Source organism: Periplaneta americana, chromosome 3, assembly GCF_040183065.1.
Source record: "Periplaneta americana isolate PAMFEO1 chromosome 3, P.americana_PAMFEO1_priV1, whole genome shotgun sequence".
Lineage (NCBI taxonomy): Eukaryota > Metazoa > Arthropoda > Insecta > Blattodea > Blattidae > Periplaneta > Periplaneta americana.
In genome coordinates this window covers 18389142-18408605 of record NC_091119.1, presented here as the reverse complement: position 1 = coordinate 18408605, position 19464 = coordinate 18389142, and the positions used below count along the sequence as shown (strand labels likewise).

The following is a 19464-nucleotide window of genomic DNA, read 5'->3' as shown; positions in this document are numbered from 1 at the left end:
GCTATGTCCAAGATTTGAAGCAGGCGAGACTCCATTCGTCTTTATGTTAGTTCCCTGAGGACGTAGTCATAAAGAAGTAAATAATAAATAAAAATAAATTAATTAATTAATAAATTTATAAACAAATGGGTTAGTCGTTTCTATTTAATCGATAGCTCTACGAAGAATCGCTGTGTCCAAGATTTGAAGCAGGCAACTCCGTCTTTAAGTTAGTTCCCTAAGGACGTAGTCATAAAGAAGTAAATAAAAATAAATCAGTAAATGAATAAATGAATTTATCAATAAATTAATGAGTTTATCGTTTCGATTAATTCGATAGTTCTACGAAGAACCGCTGTGTCCAAGATAGATGCAGGCAACTGCGATCGTCTTTAAGTTAGTTGCCTCAGCACGTAGTCATAAAGAACTAAATGTTGGTCGTTTCGGTTAAATCGATAGCTATACGAAGAATCGCTGTGTCCAAGATTGGAAGCAAATTAGTTTCAAATTTGCCGTTAGGTGGAATCGTTTTGTGTGCTTGTCAAGCTCCTGACATCTCTTGGGACTTACAGGAAGCACAAGAAGATCGACTCAATCATTACAATGCGTGTATTTGTAAATGAAAATGACGACCAGCAACTCAACGCCAAGGCACCGTAGGATATGCTTTCGTAGTAAGTATACAGTAAACGTTATATTTTAAAGATAAAAAATATAATATAAGATGCATGTGCAGAGACCCGAAGTATAGTATAATATACCTGGTTTTGTATATCCAAACTATAACCTGGAGAATTTTTTCAGTATTTTCCGTCATTTCAGTAACATTTTTTTGAAGTGAAGAATTATATTGAACTTTAAAAATGAAACAAAAAAAGTCTCATGACTCAGGAGGGTATGTATAATTCTACAGTTTCATTTTGAATTTTGTGAATTAATTATGGTTTGTTATTATGATTATATTACAAGTAAAATTGAAGTTAAGATGATAAACCATAAATAGTTTTAAATATAAATAAATCGTACTCTGTATTTCGTGAACAATTGGTTTCTGATCTTTGGTTCCCTATCTTTCATTGTTTAGTTGGGTGTCCTCTACAACCCCTGAAAGTTTGTCGGTTGGATTTAGATCCACCCTGTAGAGGGATCCTAAACAAGCAATTCAGATCCAGAACTCGTATATAAATTCAAATTTCCATGTTATGGCATAAAAATAATATTACTAGTCAATTTGGTATTCCCAAGAAACTAGTTCGATTAATTAAAATGTGTCACAATGAAACTTACAGCAGAGTCCGTATAGGCCAGCTTCTGTCTGATGCTTTTCCAATTCATTGCGGGCTAAAGCAAGGAGATGCACTATCACCTTTACTTTTTAACTTCGGTCTAGAATATGCCATTAGGAAAGTTCAGGATAAAGAGAGGGTTTGGAATTGAACGGGTTACATCAGCTTCTTGTCTATGCGGATGACGTGAATATGTTAGGAGAAAATCCACAAACGATTAGGGAAAACACGAACATTTTACTTGAAACATTAAAGCGATAGGTTTGGAAGTAAACCCCGAAAATACGAAGTATATGATTATGTCTAGTGACCAGAATATTCTACGAAATGGAAATATAAAAATTTGAGATTTATCTTTCGAAGAGGTGGAAAAATTCAGATATCTGGGAGCAACAGTAACAAACATAAATGACATTCGGGAGGAAATTAAAAGCAGAATAAATCTGGGAAATGCCTGTTATTATTCGGTTGAGAAGCTTTTATCATCCAGTCTGCTGTCAAAAAGTCTGAAAGTTAGAATTTTTAAAACAGTTATGTTACCGGTTGTTCTTTATGGTTGTGAAACTTGGACTTTCACTTTGAGAGAGGAACAGAGATTAACGTTCTTAGGAAAATATTTTGGGGGTAAAAGGGATGAAGTTACAGGAGAATGGAGAAAGTTACACAACGCAGATCTGCACGCTTTGTATTCTTCACCTGACATAATTAGGAACACTAAATCCAGACGTTTGAGATGAGTAGGGCATGTAGCACGTATGGGCGAATCCAGAAATGCATATAGAGTGTTAATTGGGAGGCCGGAGGGAAAAAGACCTTTGGGGAGACCGAGACGTAGATGGGAGGATAATATAAAAATGGATTTGAAGGAGGTGGGATATGATTATAGAGAGTGGATTAATCTTGCACAGGACAGGGATCGATGGCGGGCTTATGTGAGAGCGGCAATGAACCCCCGGGTTCCTTAAAAGCCATTTGTAAGTAATAAATAAGTAAGAGATATTTTTTAATAATGTTTCATTTGCGCATTTAAAACTAATATGTTTGTTTTATTTTCAGGCCCTATCGTCTAAGAGTGTGGCCCACTGTTTAAGAACTTCTGAATTCGTCGTAAGTCAACTTAAGAGTTTGAAATATTTCATTTGTTTGCGAGTCAAGAAACGATGACTTTTTAGTTACAGTGATAGAGTCTTGTGTAAAATAGCACGTGTTTTGTACAAGGAATTTTAATATTATAAGACAATCCAAACTAATTAAAAAGGATATAAAACAGAAACGCGTTGTGTTCCCAACTGAGGATTATCCATAATTCTAATGTTAAACTTTATGTTAACCGTATCCAACCGGTTTACGTGGTGGCGTCTGGCAAGGAAACTGCCGGTAATTAATTTTAAGACAGGGAGTAATGCCAATATGGCTGACATTACGCCATGTCTTAAGATAGAGTCCTTTGTATCATTCAAGTACTATACGCATTATACATACTGCACGATTGGATCGTATCTAGTAAACCCCGCCCACGACTTCCGTTGCTATGGATACATCGACGGCTTTATTTTTTCCAGAGATCGAAACTACGGCGTTCGCCAAAGAAAACAGGCTAAGACTGGAAAGCGATGTCCACATGCAAAGAAATGCAACGAGTTATTGGAAGAAAACAGCAGAGTCATATTAAATGGCTCTTCCCCCGTAACGTACTCCTCCATTGTTAGCGTAATCATACTTTATAAGGCCGCATCTGTGACTCTAGCGTTACCACTGATCTTCCATCCAGGCGGCCCAGGTTCGATCCCCGACCATATCGTGATTGAATGTGAGGTGAACAGTTTTTTCTCGAGGTACTCCCGTTTCCCTCTACCATTTCACCAATACTCTCCACCTTCTTTCATTTCATCTATCATCTGCAATAACTAAAAATAGGCTGAGATAAAGTATTATAGATAAAAAGGTTTCTGATAGTGATATACGAAGAGTTTAGAGTATGAGTCGTCATCTCAGTGCACTATGGTGCAGGCCAGAGTGCTGCATTGGAGTTAAATCGCTCGCTTGAACTCGGTCGAGTGTCGCACCCTCAAGCGAGATACGATCGGTCGTGATACGCTCGTAATAAATAGAAGCACAGTACAAGGTCATCTCACCGACATGTCTTATCTTGTATGGAAGGCGACAGATAAGATACACATATGTTTTGCTCACACGGTAAAAATAAGGCTTTATTTTCTGCGTTTATGACAAACGTTTAATGGAACAGTCAATGGAACGTACCAAAACAGGAACATGAAGTTACAAATAAAATAATATGAAAAACTTCGATATACAGTTATTATTCCTAATTAATAATTATTCAATATTTGATTTACCACATATATAATATGATAGGTTCATACATAGTGTTCCGCCTATATACTGCGACAATGTAGAAACGTTTTACAAAATATTATTGATATAGCAATAAATTAATAACAATATTAGTACAGAGATAACGTCACAGGAAATATAATAAAACGAATAATCATGCTGCACAACTGTTACAGACGCAAAGATTGATACCCTAATTATTAGAGATTATTATTATTATTATTATTATTATTATTATTATTATTATTATTATTATTATTACTAGAAAACTTGATACAGTTCTTGCATGATCGTGATTGTGTTCTCCGTTTATAATAATTACATTTACATCCAATAACATCTATCAGATGTGGCAAAAACAAAATCACTCCTGTGTGGGGAAAAAAAAAAACATTTACCTACAACATTTATATTACATTTTAAAGCAAGTTTTGTAGTTGTACTATGCAGAGGTTAGTTAAACACTGCAAAGTTTTGAAATGATAAACATCTATGATGTTACTTGACAGTTCATCACTGTAACAAGAACGAATGTCTAACGCTCGGCTTATACCGTTCGAGGATTTATCGCTCGTGACAATTTTACCCATCATGCATGTGCGCTACCTATCGGATTATGCTATGAACTACTTGGCGCTCGAGCGAAAACGTCCGATGCAGACCTATGGTACAGGCACAGTTTGCACTCTATCTCAGTTCTATCCATTAGACATCAACTGTGCAGCAGGAGTTGGGGGGGGGGGGGAGGAATCAGGTGATGGCAGTGGCGTCCATTCACTTCTTCAACTCTTTTAATCAGTTTCTAACAGTTATAATTAAAAAATATGAATTTTAAGAGGAACTGTGTAATAAGTAAATCACTTTTCAGTTTAAGACAAGAAACCAGGTGTATTTTCCCGTTATGTATTGTAACGGTTTTGAAAGTAAATATTTTTTTTCTTTCACATTAAAGTAATTGAGAACTTACAGTCCCATAATGCATTTTCACTGTTACAAAATATTAAACAAATAGAATCTATTAGTAATATTTAAATCATGCCATCCTATTCCTTTGTTGAAGTGTCGTCAATAAAATAAAATTTCACACGCTATTGGAGGTGAGTTAAGTGGGCCATCCTGTATACAGATAAATATATGTGGAACATATAAAGAACTGTATCATTGAAGCCTGTACTAAAGTCACCCCGAAAAATGCTACAAAATGTTCTATCCACATTCTCAATTTTCTCTTCATAATATCAAGCTCTTTATGTAACCCCAAAAGGAAAAATCAAGGGGTGTTAAATCTGGAGACCTGGCCGGCCATTCTACTGGTCCACGCCGATCAATCCAATGTCCAGAGAACTGTTCGTTCAGTCTGCTGCAACATTTCTGTGGCTTAACCTACCAGAATGAAGATTGATATCAATTCTTTCCTGTTTCGATAATGCCATCACGAAAATCAAGAAATTTGTTACAGGAAAGCTTCAAATAATCACAACAATGCATTAACCACACAGTAAAGCAGGAAAAGGTAATTACCAGAATTGCATAAAAACACCTTTTCCAAAGCCTCCTTATTACCGTACCATGTTACAAAATATCTGTAGATGCAATACCGGTAACTAATGTTTGTGTCATTATGACAGTTATCTTTAAATAGCTTGAAAACGATTAGAGATATCTCAAAACGGATTGCATCATTGTTTTTCTCAGAAAATTTCACATGATTTTGAGTACCTATATGACCCCCTTTCCATTTAAAATTTCAAAGTTGCATTCAAAATGTCGGCTTATGAGATAGCTGAGAGCTATACTAAAAGCCAGGTTATGAGCCGACTAAACAGGAAGTAGATGGCAGGGCGAGAGGAAAGTGCGGGTTAGAGGGGTAGCCTGTGCAGCGATGACACGTTGAGTATGGCGGGGCGGAGGGGGGAAGGAGAACGGAGCTTTTCATTGGACCTCATGTGAAAATGTCGTATGCTAATGAAAATCAGACAACGGAATCACGGAGACAGTGAATACAAATATATTGATATAGGTGTACCGCAAGGAACAATTTTGGGACCTATTTTATTTCTAATATATGTTAATGATCTGCTAAATATAAATTTAGAAAAATTTAATGGATCTATATATTCATATGCGGATGATACAATAGTTATTTTCAGTGGTTTTTCTTGGCAGGAAGCATATAGAAATGCTAATATAGGTGCTAACATTGTTAAAAAATGGCTTAATTCCAACTTCCTTTCTTTAAATATATCTAAATCAACTTTAGTTCCTTTTTCGTTAACAGCTGCCAGTGTTCAAAATTTAAAATTTAGCGATAAATATAGACTAATAATACACAGTGAAAAATGTTTAGATCCCAAAAGTTGTAAATGTCCACCTTTGAAAGAAGCCACGTATGTCAAATATCTGGGTATCATTATTCATCAGAATTTAAAATGGCCTCATCACATTACTTATCTTTGTAAGAGGCTTCGTAAAACAATTTATAAATTCGTTAATCTTCGATGCTACTTACCTATTAGAGTTCTACGAAATGTTTATTTGGCCATTATTCAGTCTATCATTCAATATGGTATAATTGTTTGGGGTGGAAGTACAAAAATTAATCTTAGTCCGTTAAATTTACTACAAAAACGAATAATTAAAATTTGTTTCAAGAAACGTTTCGATTATCCAACTAAATTAATTTATTCTGAATTTAATGTATTTAATATTGAACAAATTTATAAGTATACGCTGTTAAAATTTTATCATAAAAATCGTAATAAGTTTGTATTACAGACACACAATTATGACACAAGACGAAATATTAATTCAACATTAGTAGAACCTAAATGTCTCACATCTGCTGGTCTAAAGCATAGTATAAATTTTGGCCCTCGGTTGTACAATGCTTTAACTAAATTACACCCAGAACTTCTAACATGTAACCCACTAACATATAACAAGAAAATTAGAAACGTGTTAATATCTTCAATTTGATTAAATAAATTGATAGCCTATGTGTATGAATTAATCAATCTATATTATATTTGTATTCTATAATTTTGAAATATATATTAGTCCTACTTTTCACGTGCGATATTATTCTTCTATAGTGTTAATATTATATTATATAATTCCATTGCCGCTGTAATTATATTTTAGTTCCTATTTTATTTTACTTATTTATTTATATTATTGTTATTTTTTATTTTAATATTATATCTGAATTGCGACCGAGCACGAGCGCTGCTCATTCGGTCTCAAATTTTGTTAATACTACTGTATCTTCTTTTTATATTGCTTGTATTATTTTATTTGTATTTCTCTTTGTTTGTTTTGTAATTATATTTCCTTATTCTGTATATCTGAAATAAAAAAAAAGTGTAGCCAAACTTCCCAGTTCATTTGCAGTACCACGTGTATTACGAGTCGCATTTCGTGCCAGCGTCATTAGCTCGTGCTTTCTTAAAAAAACAGTAATTTTAATTACTAATGTTGTTGACAGTGTTATCGAGAACTATACACAGTAGTTACTTTAAACATATCGGTGACAAACGCTGAACATGCTTTGAATCTCGCGCCACTATGTGGCAACAGAGCTCAGAAAGAGAACAACAGAACGTTGCTTCCGGTTCAGTCGGTTCATAACCTGGCCATGGATAAATATATAATAGGATGCGAAACTGCGGTCAGCACCATCTGGATTTGGGGGTTTGAAATAAGATGATCAGCGCCCAACGTCGTAGGTGGTGAACATTAAAACTACGTGTTGGGTACATTTCCGAGAGTTCTCTATTTATCCTTTCGATTCGAGATATTGCTGTACGGGGGAGTCGAGGAGACGAGATGGTGGATTGAAACTTACTGATAAGTGAACATAAAGTGATACGTGTATGTATAAGCAGTGTATGTTAAACAGTGATGTTTATGGACGTTGTAAAAATAGTGTTGTTTAAAGTATTGTAAAGTAATAGTAATATAATAAATTGAACTATCTAAGTAGTTCTTGCAGACTTTTCCATTGCGCTGTACAATAAATACCCAAAGAATACAATCCCAATTATCTAACCTTTTGCTTTATTTTTTGTCTCTGTCTGGTTATATTTTAATCGGGTAGTGTGAAACACATCGTCTCTTTTATCTTCCTGTTGGCTCCGGTAAGAATTTTCAGTAGAATATGCTGTGAGGAATAAAGCTGTAAATGTTTTATTTTAAATTGGGTTAGTTTTGAATATCGATGAGGGTGGGAGGGAATACTTTTTGCACAGTTTAACATTTTCGTCACCAGGTGCGCTGCTAAATGCATGCAGTAATTACTCTTTTCGCTACTTGGTGCGCTGCTAGATGTAATAACGCCTCTCCCACAAATAGATGGGAGCAGGATCAATTTCTACAACAGCGCCTCTAGTATGTGTTACGGGAAACTCATTAAGTTTCGCATCCTATTATATATTTATCCATGACCTGGCTTTTAGTATAGAATCGAATGTGTCACTGGTAGAGCATTTGGTCTTACAAATACTGGTAACACCTATAGGCCCTAGTAATCGAAAATCAAGCATATGGAAGATATTTATATGGTTTCAGACTTTTTATTCACCCTGTATATAGATAAATAGACAAATAAATAAATAATAAATTACCTTATCTAATTCTTGTATAAACGTTACACGCAATCATACGGATTTTCTCAAATCTCCCGTCACTTTTTACCATGTTTTGCTAGATTACATTCCACGATGAAATTCAAATTTCTGCTGACCAGTCCAAGTATGAATGGTTTCTTTACTTAAAAAATATATTTAATCTCCACTACGAAGTAATTATTGTTTTTCATGAAAGTAAGAGGAAACAGTGGATGGATCGAGACAAATCTGAACAGGTTTCAGGTTTCAGATATCTTCAGGTTTGGTAAAACGATTAACAATACCCAGAATACGACACCCGCACTGCCACCGAACTCCTCAACCTCCTGGAGCCACAATGCCAACAGATATAATACCCCACCGTATAAATCCAGTTCAAAGGATTATGACCACAGAAACTGACAAGCGTTACAGAGTTAACAGCACTTTTTTGCTTAATCGTGGTTTTAACGCCCCACGATTTATAATTTTTCTTCTAAATTCAATTCTGTACAATAATCGCTTTTAACGCTTCGTTCAACAGAGGAATCAAAGACGACTTGAGCTCCCCGTCTTACGAGGTGGCCACATGGCTTGATTTATGGCTAGTACTGTCAGAATCATGGAGTCGAATCAATTCTGCTGATACAGTAACTGGTCATTTTCAGAAACGTAGTGGTTCGATTCCAAATGCGGACAAAGACCTTTCCCTTTCTAATTAGGTATATGAAACTATTGTTGTTATTGTTTAGTCAACTGTCTGAAGACAAGTCCGAACCTCATAAGTCACACCAATAAGACACCACTCGTGAAGGAACTAAGCCAGGAGATAATGGAGTAGGGTGTCCAGTTCTCTTCGCCCTCCATTGCATACATCGCCGACAAGTAACATAATCTATCACTAATCACACTTAAGGTTGAGAGTTTGAAAAATAAGTTTTGATTTTTTTCATGAAAGTGGAACATGTCTTCAGGATTCCTGATACCAAAAAAAGCGGTTTGTGCACAAAATAACAAAATTTGTAAAATACTCAGCTGGATTAGCTGACCAACTCAGCAAACCTGGAGTCCTGCAAATTCAGAATGCACATTTTATTTATTCATTTATTTATTTATTTATTTATTTATTTTTCATTTATTCTCTTACTTATTTTTCATTACTTATTTATTTTTTCATTTTACTTCTTCATTTTTTCATTTATTTACTTTTTTCAATTATATACTTATTTTTTTCATATTTACTTTTTTCATTTATTACTAATTTTTTCATTTATTTACTTTTTCATATATTTACTTATTCTTTCATTTATTTATTTTTTAAATTTATTTATTTTTTTCATTTAATTATTCATTTTTTTCATTTATGTATTAATTTTTTATTTATTTTTCATTTATTTATTCATTTCTTTTTCATTTATAAATTCATTCATTCATTCACTACTTATTCATTTGTTTATTTACTTATTTACTTACATTTTTACGTATCTATTTATTTATTTACTTATTAGTTACTTGTTCACTTATTCCTTTTTTACTTATTTATTTATCTATTTATTCATACATTTACTAATTCACTTATTTACTCACTTATTTACTTGGTGACTTTTATTTATTTACTCATTTTTTAATTAATTAATTTAATTAATTAATATATTTTACTTACTGAATTCATTAATTAATTTACTTAATTATTTAATTTATTTACTTACTAAATTAATTAATTAATTAAATTATTTATTTATAAATTTATTTACTTATCAACTTATTTATTTATTTATTCAATTAATTAATTTACTTAATTAATCAATTTATTTATTTACTTATTCAATTAATTAAATTACTTATTTACTTAATTAATTTACTTACTTATCAATTTATTTATTTACTTATTTAATTATTTATTTATTTACTTATTTATCTACTTATTTATTATCTATATATTATCTTTATCTGTTTGTCTATCTAGTCTAGTCTAGTCTATTTTATTTATTTGTTTATTTACAATTTGGTTTCTTAAATGTACTTAAGGAAATTAATCGTATTTTAATCGAATTGAATAATGACATGAAAACAAGAGACAAGAGAGTATTCAAGAATACCTGAACCACTAATGTCTTCCAACGGACTTACTAAGATTTGAACCTGGATCTTCGACATGACAAAGCAAGTACTAATCAACCGACTAATAATGAGTTCGGCACTACAATAGTAATAAAATAAAGAGAGAAACTTTGAATTATACTCCATGGCGTGGTGCACAGTCTGTTGGGAGCAGCTGGCTATTTACTTCGAGAATATATGACGGTGTAAAGAAAATAAACGGCTACGCGAGGACATCTATAACTGCTTGAACCGGTGAGATATTGCAGCGAATTAAAAATTAGTTGAGAGCGAGCTGCTGTCTGCGCAGGCGCATTAATCAATGTGGCGGACCGGTTCTGCGGAGCCCACCTCGAAGCGGACCGCCGAATTTCCAGCATTCCCAACAATCGCTCTCTGAGATACCCTGTCGCAGTAGCCGCCCCTGAAATAGAGTCCTTAAATTCGGACTTTTATCTCATTCAGCATCCGATGTTTCTATTCACACAGGTTGGCTTGTAAATATTACGCATTCAGCTTTCGTAACTCAAATACCTGGTCAGAGCCCACGAAGCAATAGTTTATGGTTTCATTTTATGCTAATCTTCAATTACATACAAAATGGATACTATAGTCCCGTCGGTCTAATTTCCGGCAGCCAATCACGTTGCAGATCGGCTACATTTAAACGTGTGCGTCTTGTGATTCGCTCATGAAGACGTCATGAATTTCCTAAGGCTCGATACTAAAACTATTATACTTGATACTAAAACTATGTGTTGTACTAGTAGACTATATTGTAAATCTCGTCTGTATATATTTCATCTAGACTGTGACTATAAATTAAGACTTTATAATAGTATTAAGTTTTTTGACTTGTTCCATATTCTAGCTGTAAAGCAATGTATGAATACCATGGAATGTTAATAAATACAATACAATACAAATACTTAATATAATCGCCCGCCATTTTAGCTCTTTCGTTGGCATTCGCAGAAAGCACACGAGGACGTTATTTGCCGTTCAATTATTTGCTGAATTACAGTGCGTTTGATTTATTATCATAGGAGCTACGACATGATAATGTTTAAGGGGAGGTAGAGGTGAAATTTTCGAACAAAACTGAAGAAAAAATGAAAATTTGTTTTTTTTTTTTTTCATTCTTATTATCTTTATCTTGATATTCCGATGTTAGTTTTTGATTTTGTGCCCTTAAAAGTATGAAATTAAAACCAAGATAACTGTATTACTATATTATTCCCATAATAAACTAATACTTATCATTATTTATATACCTTCTCTGAACAGATAAATACAAAGAAATGTTGAAATTTTCTTACAATATGGTGCATAGAGCATTTTATATCAAACGATATAAAGTTTTATAAAATTATTAATATTTACAGAATTATTGTACTTAGAAAGTTGAAACTTGGTATATCCATTACTATAATCCCGTCGCTCTTATTTCCGGCAGCCAATCACGTTGCAGATCGGCTACATTTAAACGTGTGCGTCTTGTGATTCGCTTCAGATGACGTTATACACTTCCTAAGGTTCGATAAATACTTAAAATAATCACCCGCCATTTTGGCTCTTTCGTTGGCGTTCGCAAAAGCAGACTAGGGCGTCATTCGTCGCTTAATTATTATTTGCTCAATTACAGTGCGTTTGATTTATCATCATAGGAGCTACAACATGATGATGTTTAACGGTGCGACAAATAGATCCCTCGTCTGGTAGCTCGGCAACGAAAGAACAAAAATGGCAAACGATACCGCCTAGCTAGACTTTATAGAGCCTTCACTTCCTAAAGCGTAAGCAAAGAGGAGGAGTCACGCCGGGAATAACAGCGTCGCGATTATAATAACATACTTAGTATCCATGATCAATTTCAAACAAATCGGATAAATTTTGTGGATTTTGAAATATTCACCTCTGCCTCCCCTTAACGGTGTGGCAAATAGATTCCTCGTGTAGTAGTTCGGCAACGAAAGAACAAAAATGGCGAACGATACTACCTACCTAGACTTTATAGAGCCTTCACTTCCTAAGGCGTAAGCAAAGAGGAGTAGTCACGCCGGGAATAACAGCGTCGCGACATAAAGGCTGGTTCACAACAAACCGGGAACGGAAACGACAACGGGAACGAGAACGGAAATAATGTTAAAATAAATGTATTTAAATGTGAGCATTCACATTTAACTATTGTGAATACTCGCATTTAAATACATTTATTTTAACATTATTTCCGTTTTCGTTCTCGTTGTCGTTTCCGTTCCCGGTTTGTTGTGAACCAGCCTTCACTTAAATGCCGCAAGCGAAGATCAGAACGTAACAAATAGAATCAATATAAGTGAGTCGTCTAATATCAAAAACAGCGCCATCTATTTTAATAATTTTTACTAAAGTGACAAAAAAAATAATTTTACCGTGTTCTTTTCGTACCAAATAGCTATAACATAGACAAAATGTACTAAAAATTTGAAATTCTGAGGAACAGGATTGTTAACATATTTTTTTTTCAGTTGGTTATGGGTACCAAATAGCTATAACATAGACAAAATGTACTAAAAATTTGAAATTCTGGGGAACAGGATTGTTAACATATTTTTTTTTCAGTTGGTTATGGATACCAAATAGCTATAACATAGACAAAATGTACTAAAAATGTGAAATTCTGGGGAACGGGATTGTTAACATATTTTTTTTTCAGTTGGTTATGGGTACCAAATAGCTATAACATAGACAAAATGCACTAAAAATTTGAAATTCTGGGGAACAGGATTGTTAACATATTTTTTTTTTTCAGTTGGTTATGGGTACCAAATAGCTATAACATAGACAAAATGTACTAAAAATGTGAAATTCTGGGGAACGGGATTGTTAACATATTTTTTTTTCAGTTGGTTATTTAACGACATTGTATCAACTAATCGATTATTTAACGTCGATGAGATTGGTGATAGCGAGATGGTATTTGGCGAGATGAGGGCGAGGATTCGCCATACATTACCTGACATTCGCCTTACGGTTGGGGAAAACCTCGAAAAAAACCAACCAGGTGATCAGCCCAAGCGAGAATCGAACCGAGTGCAACTCCGGATCGGCAGGCAAGCGCCTTAGCCAACCGAGCTACGCCGGTGGCCCCAATAGATATTAAAAAGCGCATAAGAAGACGTAGGTACTGTTCTCACCGAGGAAAATTTGGTTGACAATGGACATCGCTTGGAAAATTCTTCTATAACAATCGCTTCGTCGTCCTTGGCAGGAAATAGTACACCGTGTCCATGAATTATCCTTACAAATCCAGATGTAAATAACTAAATAATGAAACGAGGTATCTTAGTTCTGCTTTTTTTTTTCATGTGAAAGAGAATCTCTCAAAGGTTGCGGCGTCTCTCACCACAAAACTTACGATTGTGAGCAACGAGATTTGCCTTCCTAACGTATCGTAATATTATAATACCAGTAAGTTCTTTCAGTGTTGTCAACTGGACGGAAATCCCGTCAAAACTGACGGAATTTCAACGTAGCAGACGGGAAAAGAATGGCTTTGACGGGTGACGGATTTTCTGGCGGAATTTACGATTTACATCCGTCTTTTGACTTTTTTAGCTGCTGTCATTTTAATTGTTTAATTTTTGGGGGATTTTACTTTTTCTTTGAACAGTCCTTACAAGAGGCCTCGTCAATGTGATAGTATAAAAAACAATGTGTCAATATTTAAAATATTAAAAGAGTAAAAAATAATAAAATTTAACTAAAAGACTAAATCATTTTCAAAAAATTCATTCATATTGTAAAAGGGATTATTTTGTAGCTATCTCTTAATCTGGAATTTAAATTGTGTTTCATTAAGTGCCTTTACATTTGTAGGTATTTTATTATATACTTTTATTGCAGTAATTACATAGCTTGATTGTGTTTTTTGCAGCCTCACATGTGGTACATTTAATTGATCATTATTTCGTGTTTCATAGCGATGCAGATCTACTATACTTGTGTGTATACTGAGTGCGTTATATGGCAGTAAAAATTTTTAATAGCCTCTCTATCGATATAAAAAATGAAACTCAAAACATAAAATTATTTAGGGCCAAATTAAAGAAGTACCTAATTTCTCACGCCTTCTATTCTGTAGGTGAATTCATGACATTCAATAACAATTCATGAAATTGATACTAAAACTTTGTGTTGTACTACTAGACTATATTGTAAATCTCGTCTGTATATATTTCATCTAGACTGTGACTACAAATTAAGATTTTATAATAGTATTAAGTTTTTTGACTTGTTCCATATTTTAGCTGTAAGCATGTATGAATACCATGGAATGTTAATAAATACAATACAATACAATAATTAGTAATATTCTTGTTTACATACATTAAAAGTTCAGAATTCCACGTAATCAAGTCACAGGTTAACGAATTATTATTTTAATCAAAATTGGTAAGTAAGTTGTGTTAAAATTTGCTTTTTATTTGTATTTTTTTATATAGTGAATGGTTCTTTTTTTATTTTGGCGGATTCTGACGGATTTCCAGATGCTAGACTGACGGGGATACAATTTATGTGTTGGCAACACTGAGTTCTTTAAGGTTATCACTTGAGACTCTCATGATGAGAAGGCATAACATTGAAAAAAGTGCTGTGACATTATTATTATTGAAAAACTGACTTTCTTCCGTTGGTAGACCATTGATTAAATTAAATTTGAGCTGACTGTTGCCAATGTTATTCATATCCTTTTCCTTGTGGTTTAAGTTCATGTACTCTTCTAAAGAGTTATGAATAAAATTTAAAAAGTATATAAAAAATAATAGTAATACGGTAGCTTAAAAACCGCCCCCTCATATCTGCCGTCCTAGGCAGCTGCCTAAGCCTAAATACGCCCCTGCATAGATCAGGTTCGGTCTGAAGGTCAAGATAGAAGATATCGCTATAGCTGACCTTCATGGATACATCATCCTGCTTCATCACCATCTTCATCATGATCACTGAAAACATTATTTCTTTCTCCACTTCATCTACATGAATTTAAATCTTCATTTTTGAACACACTCTTTTAACACTTATATAATCACAGATGTTAACATTATAAATTGGTGTTATGTTACCTGTATGTTGTATTCGACAGATAATGGAGAAAAAAAAAGTATAAGGGTACAGTACATCAGTTATTCATAGATTTCAAAAAGGCATATGACTCGGTTAAGAGAGAAGTTTTATATAATATTCTTATCGAATTTGGTATTCCCAAGAAACTAGTTCGATTAATTAAAATGTGTCTCAGTGAAACTTACAGCAGAGTACGTATAGGCCAGTTTCTATCTGATGCTTTTCCAATTAACTGCGGGCTAAAGCAAAGAGATGCACTATCACCTTTACTTTTTAACTTCGCTTTAGAATATCCCATTAGGAAAGTTCAGGATAACAGACAGGGTTTGGAATTGAACGGGTTATATCAGCTTCTTGTCTATGCGGATGACGTGAATATGTTTGGAGAAAATCCACAAACGATTAGGGAAAACACGGAAATTTTACTTGAAGCAAGTAAAGCGATAGGTTTGGAAGTAAATCCCGAAAAGACAAAGTATATGATTATGTCTCGTGATCAGAATATTGTACGAAATGAAAACATAAAAATTGGAGATTTATCCTTCGAAGAGGTGGAAAAATTAAAATATCTTGGAGCAACAGTAACAAATATAAATGACACTTGGGAGGAAATTAAACGCAGAATAAATATGGGAAATGTCTGTTATTATTCGGTTGAGAAGCTTTTGTCATCTAGTCTGCTGTCAAAAAATCTGAAAGTTAGAATTTATAAAACAGTTATATTACCAGTTGTTCTCTATAGTTGTGAAACTTGGACTCTCACTTTGAGAGAGGAACAGAGATTAAGGGTGTTTGAGAATAAGGTTCTTAGAAAAATATTTGGGGCTAAGAGGGATGAAGTTACAGGAGAATGGAGAAAGTTACACAACGCAGAACTGCACGCATTATATTCTTCACCTGACATAATTAGGAACGTAAAATTCAGACATTTGAAATGGACAGGGCATGTAGCACATATGGGCGAATCCAGAAATGCATATAGAGTGTTAGTTGGGAGACTGGAGGGAAGAAGACCTTTGGGGAGGCCGAGACGTAGATGGGAGGATAATATTAAAATGGATTTGAGGGAGATGGAACATGATGATAGAGAATGGATTAATCTTGCACAGGATAGGGACTGATGGCGGGCTTATGTGAGGGTGGCAATGAACCTGCGGGTTCCTTAAAAGCCATTCGTAAGTAAGTTATGTTACCTGATTGACTAGTTTCGTTATTTATTTATTTATTGAAATAACAGCAGTACATCAGAAATTTAAATCGACAATGACTGTAGTCTTTCCGTCAACTTTTCTATCACTCGGCTAAAAAAATAATTACTATTATTTCTATGCTTTTGTATCTACTCTGTCCATTGTTGGCACCCGGTGACTGCAGGGATTCGTTATTGTAAGTTTACAATAAATTTATATAGTTACTATAAAGGAGAAATATAACAATGTAACTTAGCATAGCCTATATCAGGGATACAATTGTTTTAAAGACACTAACAATGTTATCCACCATGTAGCCTATTGTTACTAACTACATAGCAGAAGACAGTCCTCTGTTAACAAAGATAAACTTCAGCAACATCTACAGTTTTATTCAGCTAATTTTGACTTCGGCCCACTATAACAAAATATGTTTTGAATTTATTTCCCTCAGTCAAGCAAGTCCTTTAATTTCCTGTACTGAATATTTTGGTAAATGATTTCTATGAGAAAATATTAATTACAGATATAAGTTATTGGTTAACTTTAGCAACAAATGCAACAAATATTTTTATAGGACTAATAGTTTCAATTCATATCCTTGATATCAGTCTGTTGTTTTGCATATTTAATTCCTCGTAAACTTTTATTGATAGCGAAAAAGCTTTCGACCGTGTTAACAGAAATAAGCTCTTTCATATTCTGGCAGATGATTCAGTTCCAAACGCAATTATAGGAACAATTTACGAATTACATAACAACAATATTATCAAAATTACTGTCGGATCGGAACATACCGAATGGAGACTGATAAACTGTGGAGTTCGTCAAGGATGCCCCCTCTCACCACTTTTATTCAATATATACATCAACTCCATCATCAGACATTGGCGACTAAACAATTCATGGAAACATCCCATTCTTCCGAAATTGTACTCTAGATACATTATTATATGCAGACGATCAGGTTCTTTTTGCTACAAATGAAGACGAGCTGCAATACTCAATACATAATCTGAATATAATAGCACAAAATTTTAATATGAATATTTCCTCAAACAAAACAAAAAATATGGCGTTCCAAGGTAAACAGCCAGTTAGGAGTAAAATTTGCATTGGAACAGGTAAACTCATTTAAATATTTAGGTCATAATTTAACATATTTACCTGTTACTGACATATCTGAAAATATTCAGCATTTTAATGGAGCCTTAAGAACCATCAACCGGGTTTTCACAACCACGAAAACCCAAAAACATACCAGGTTAAAAGCATATAAAGTTCTAGCAAGACCTGTCCTCATGTATGGTAGTGAGGCCTGGACTGTCTGAAACTCAGATGTTCAACGCCTAACAACTGCGGAAATGAGATTTCTAAGGAGGACTGCCGGCTACAGCTTGCTTGACCACAAAAGGAATGAACTAATTACACAAGAATTGAAAATTACACCTATTTATGAACATCTTAACCACTATAGACAAAAAATGGCTTAACCCTGCCAATAGGATGGACCGTTCCAGACTCCCAAGACAAATTCTCCGCTATATACCACATGGAAGACGATCTTTGGGACGCCCCCTGAAAAGATGGACAGAGACCATAACAGGCCACTAGGCCTAATACCTGCAAGGACGATGATGAATTTCTCGTAAAATTAAATTATGATAGTATAAAATAATATTAAACAAGGAGAAATATCACAGCATGAAAACCGTACAATGATCTCTATGCTATGACAACATTAAAATGTTAATATTGAAGTTAGACAAGTAAAGTACATCAGTAGTCTTTGCATTGAAATGCTAATGGAAAATATATTGATAGATTGATACTAGCATTCACAAATTTCCACTTGTGCAAAACTACAGTACACATGCAAGAAAAAATGTATTGTAAATTACCTTTTCTGCTCTTGACTCTTCCTTCCATTTTTCTTTCTTCAGTATTTCTTTCTCCTTCTCCAAGTCTTCTGGAGTTACATCCCAGCGGCGCTTTCTCTTCTGACATTTATCAACTGGAAATGGTGAACTGTCACACTGAGGAGCCATATTATCTCTTGTCATTCCCATACACAATCCCCCTAAAACAGAAACATTACAGGTTATGTTCAATATATCCTTCTTCAAATAACGTACCCTATTTTGTTGTGGTAGTTGGTCAGCAAGTCCTTCTATTTAAAATTGCATCACATTATCATTTACTACATAAACTAACCAATGTTGGAAATGTATTACTTGTAGTCAGCATGAAAATGCTTGTGAGGTTAGGATTCCCAGAACCTGTTGATTCTGTAAACTCGGCTTGATTTTTGTCACTGGTGACATTATGATTATCCACAACATGATGAAATACCTACACATTAATTCATCTTTATAATGTGTATTACACTCATAATCAATTAGTTTTATGTAATAACCTTACCTTGTTAAACCTCCACGTTCAAAACTCTTATGTCAAATTTTAAGTTTGGGTTCAACCATAGGTGGCAGCACCATACTGTCAGCTTGTACTGTCATCTATTGTATTACGTACGAAACAAGAGGGCTAAGCCCTCTTTGTACGAAAGTCCAGCTTGGTGTTATATTCCAAAAACAGCCTTTCAGCCTCTTCAAATTGTTCAAAATAAAGTGCTCCGAATAATACATAATTCAGACTGGTACACAACAAATGCACAAATACACTTTGATTTGGACATGACATTTCTGAAAGACTCATTATGTGAACAAGTTAAGAAGTTTCATAACAGTGCAAATTCAAGTGAAAATCCATTCATCAAGCGTCTTGATCAATACAATGCAAATTTCTACAAGAAACACAGAACACCAAAATCCTTTTTAAGTGAATAAC

General features: G+C 34.0%; 1 long non-coding RNA gene across 1 annotated transcript in view; it reads right to left on the bottom strand.

Annotated features, from left to right (window-relative positions):
• The window catches only part of LOC138697086 (uncharacterized), a 250534-nt gene extending 231402 nt beyond the window's left edge, over positions 1-19132 (bottom strand). Inside the window, exons 1-2 of the long non-coding RNA XR_011331512.1 lie at positions 19039-19132; positions 18519-18697 (exon numbers count right to left, since the gene is read on the bottom strand). This is a non-coding gene — a long non-coding RNA (uncharacterized lncRNA). The remainder of the gene's footprint in view (positions 1-18518; positions 18698-19038) is intronic.
• Positions 19133-19464: the final 332 nt, after the last annotated feature.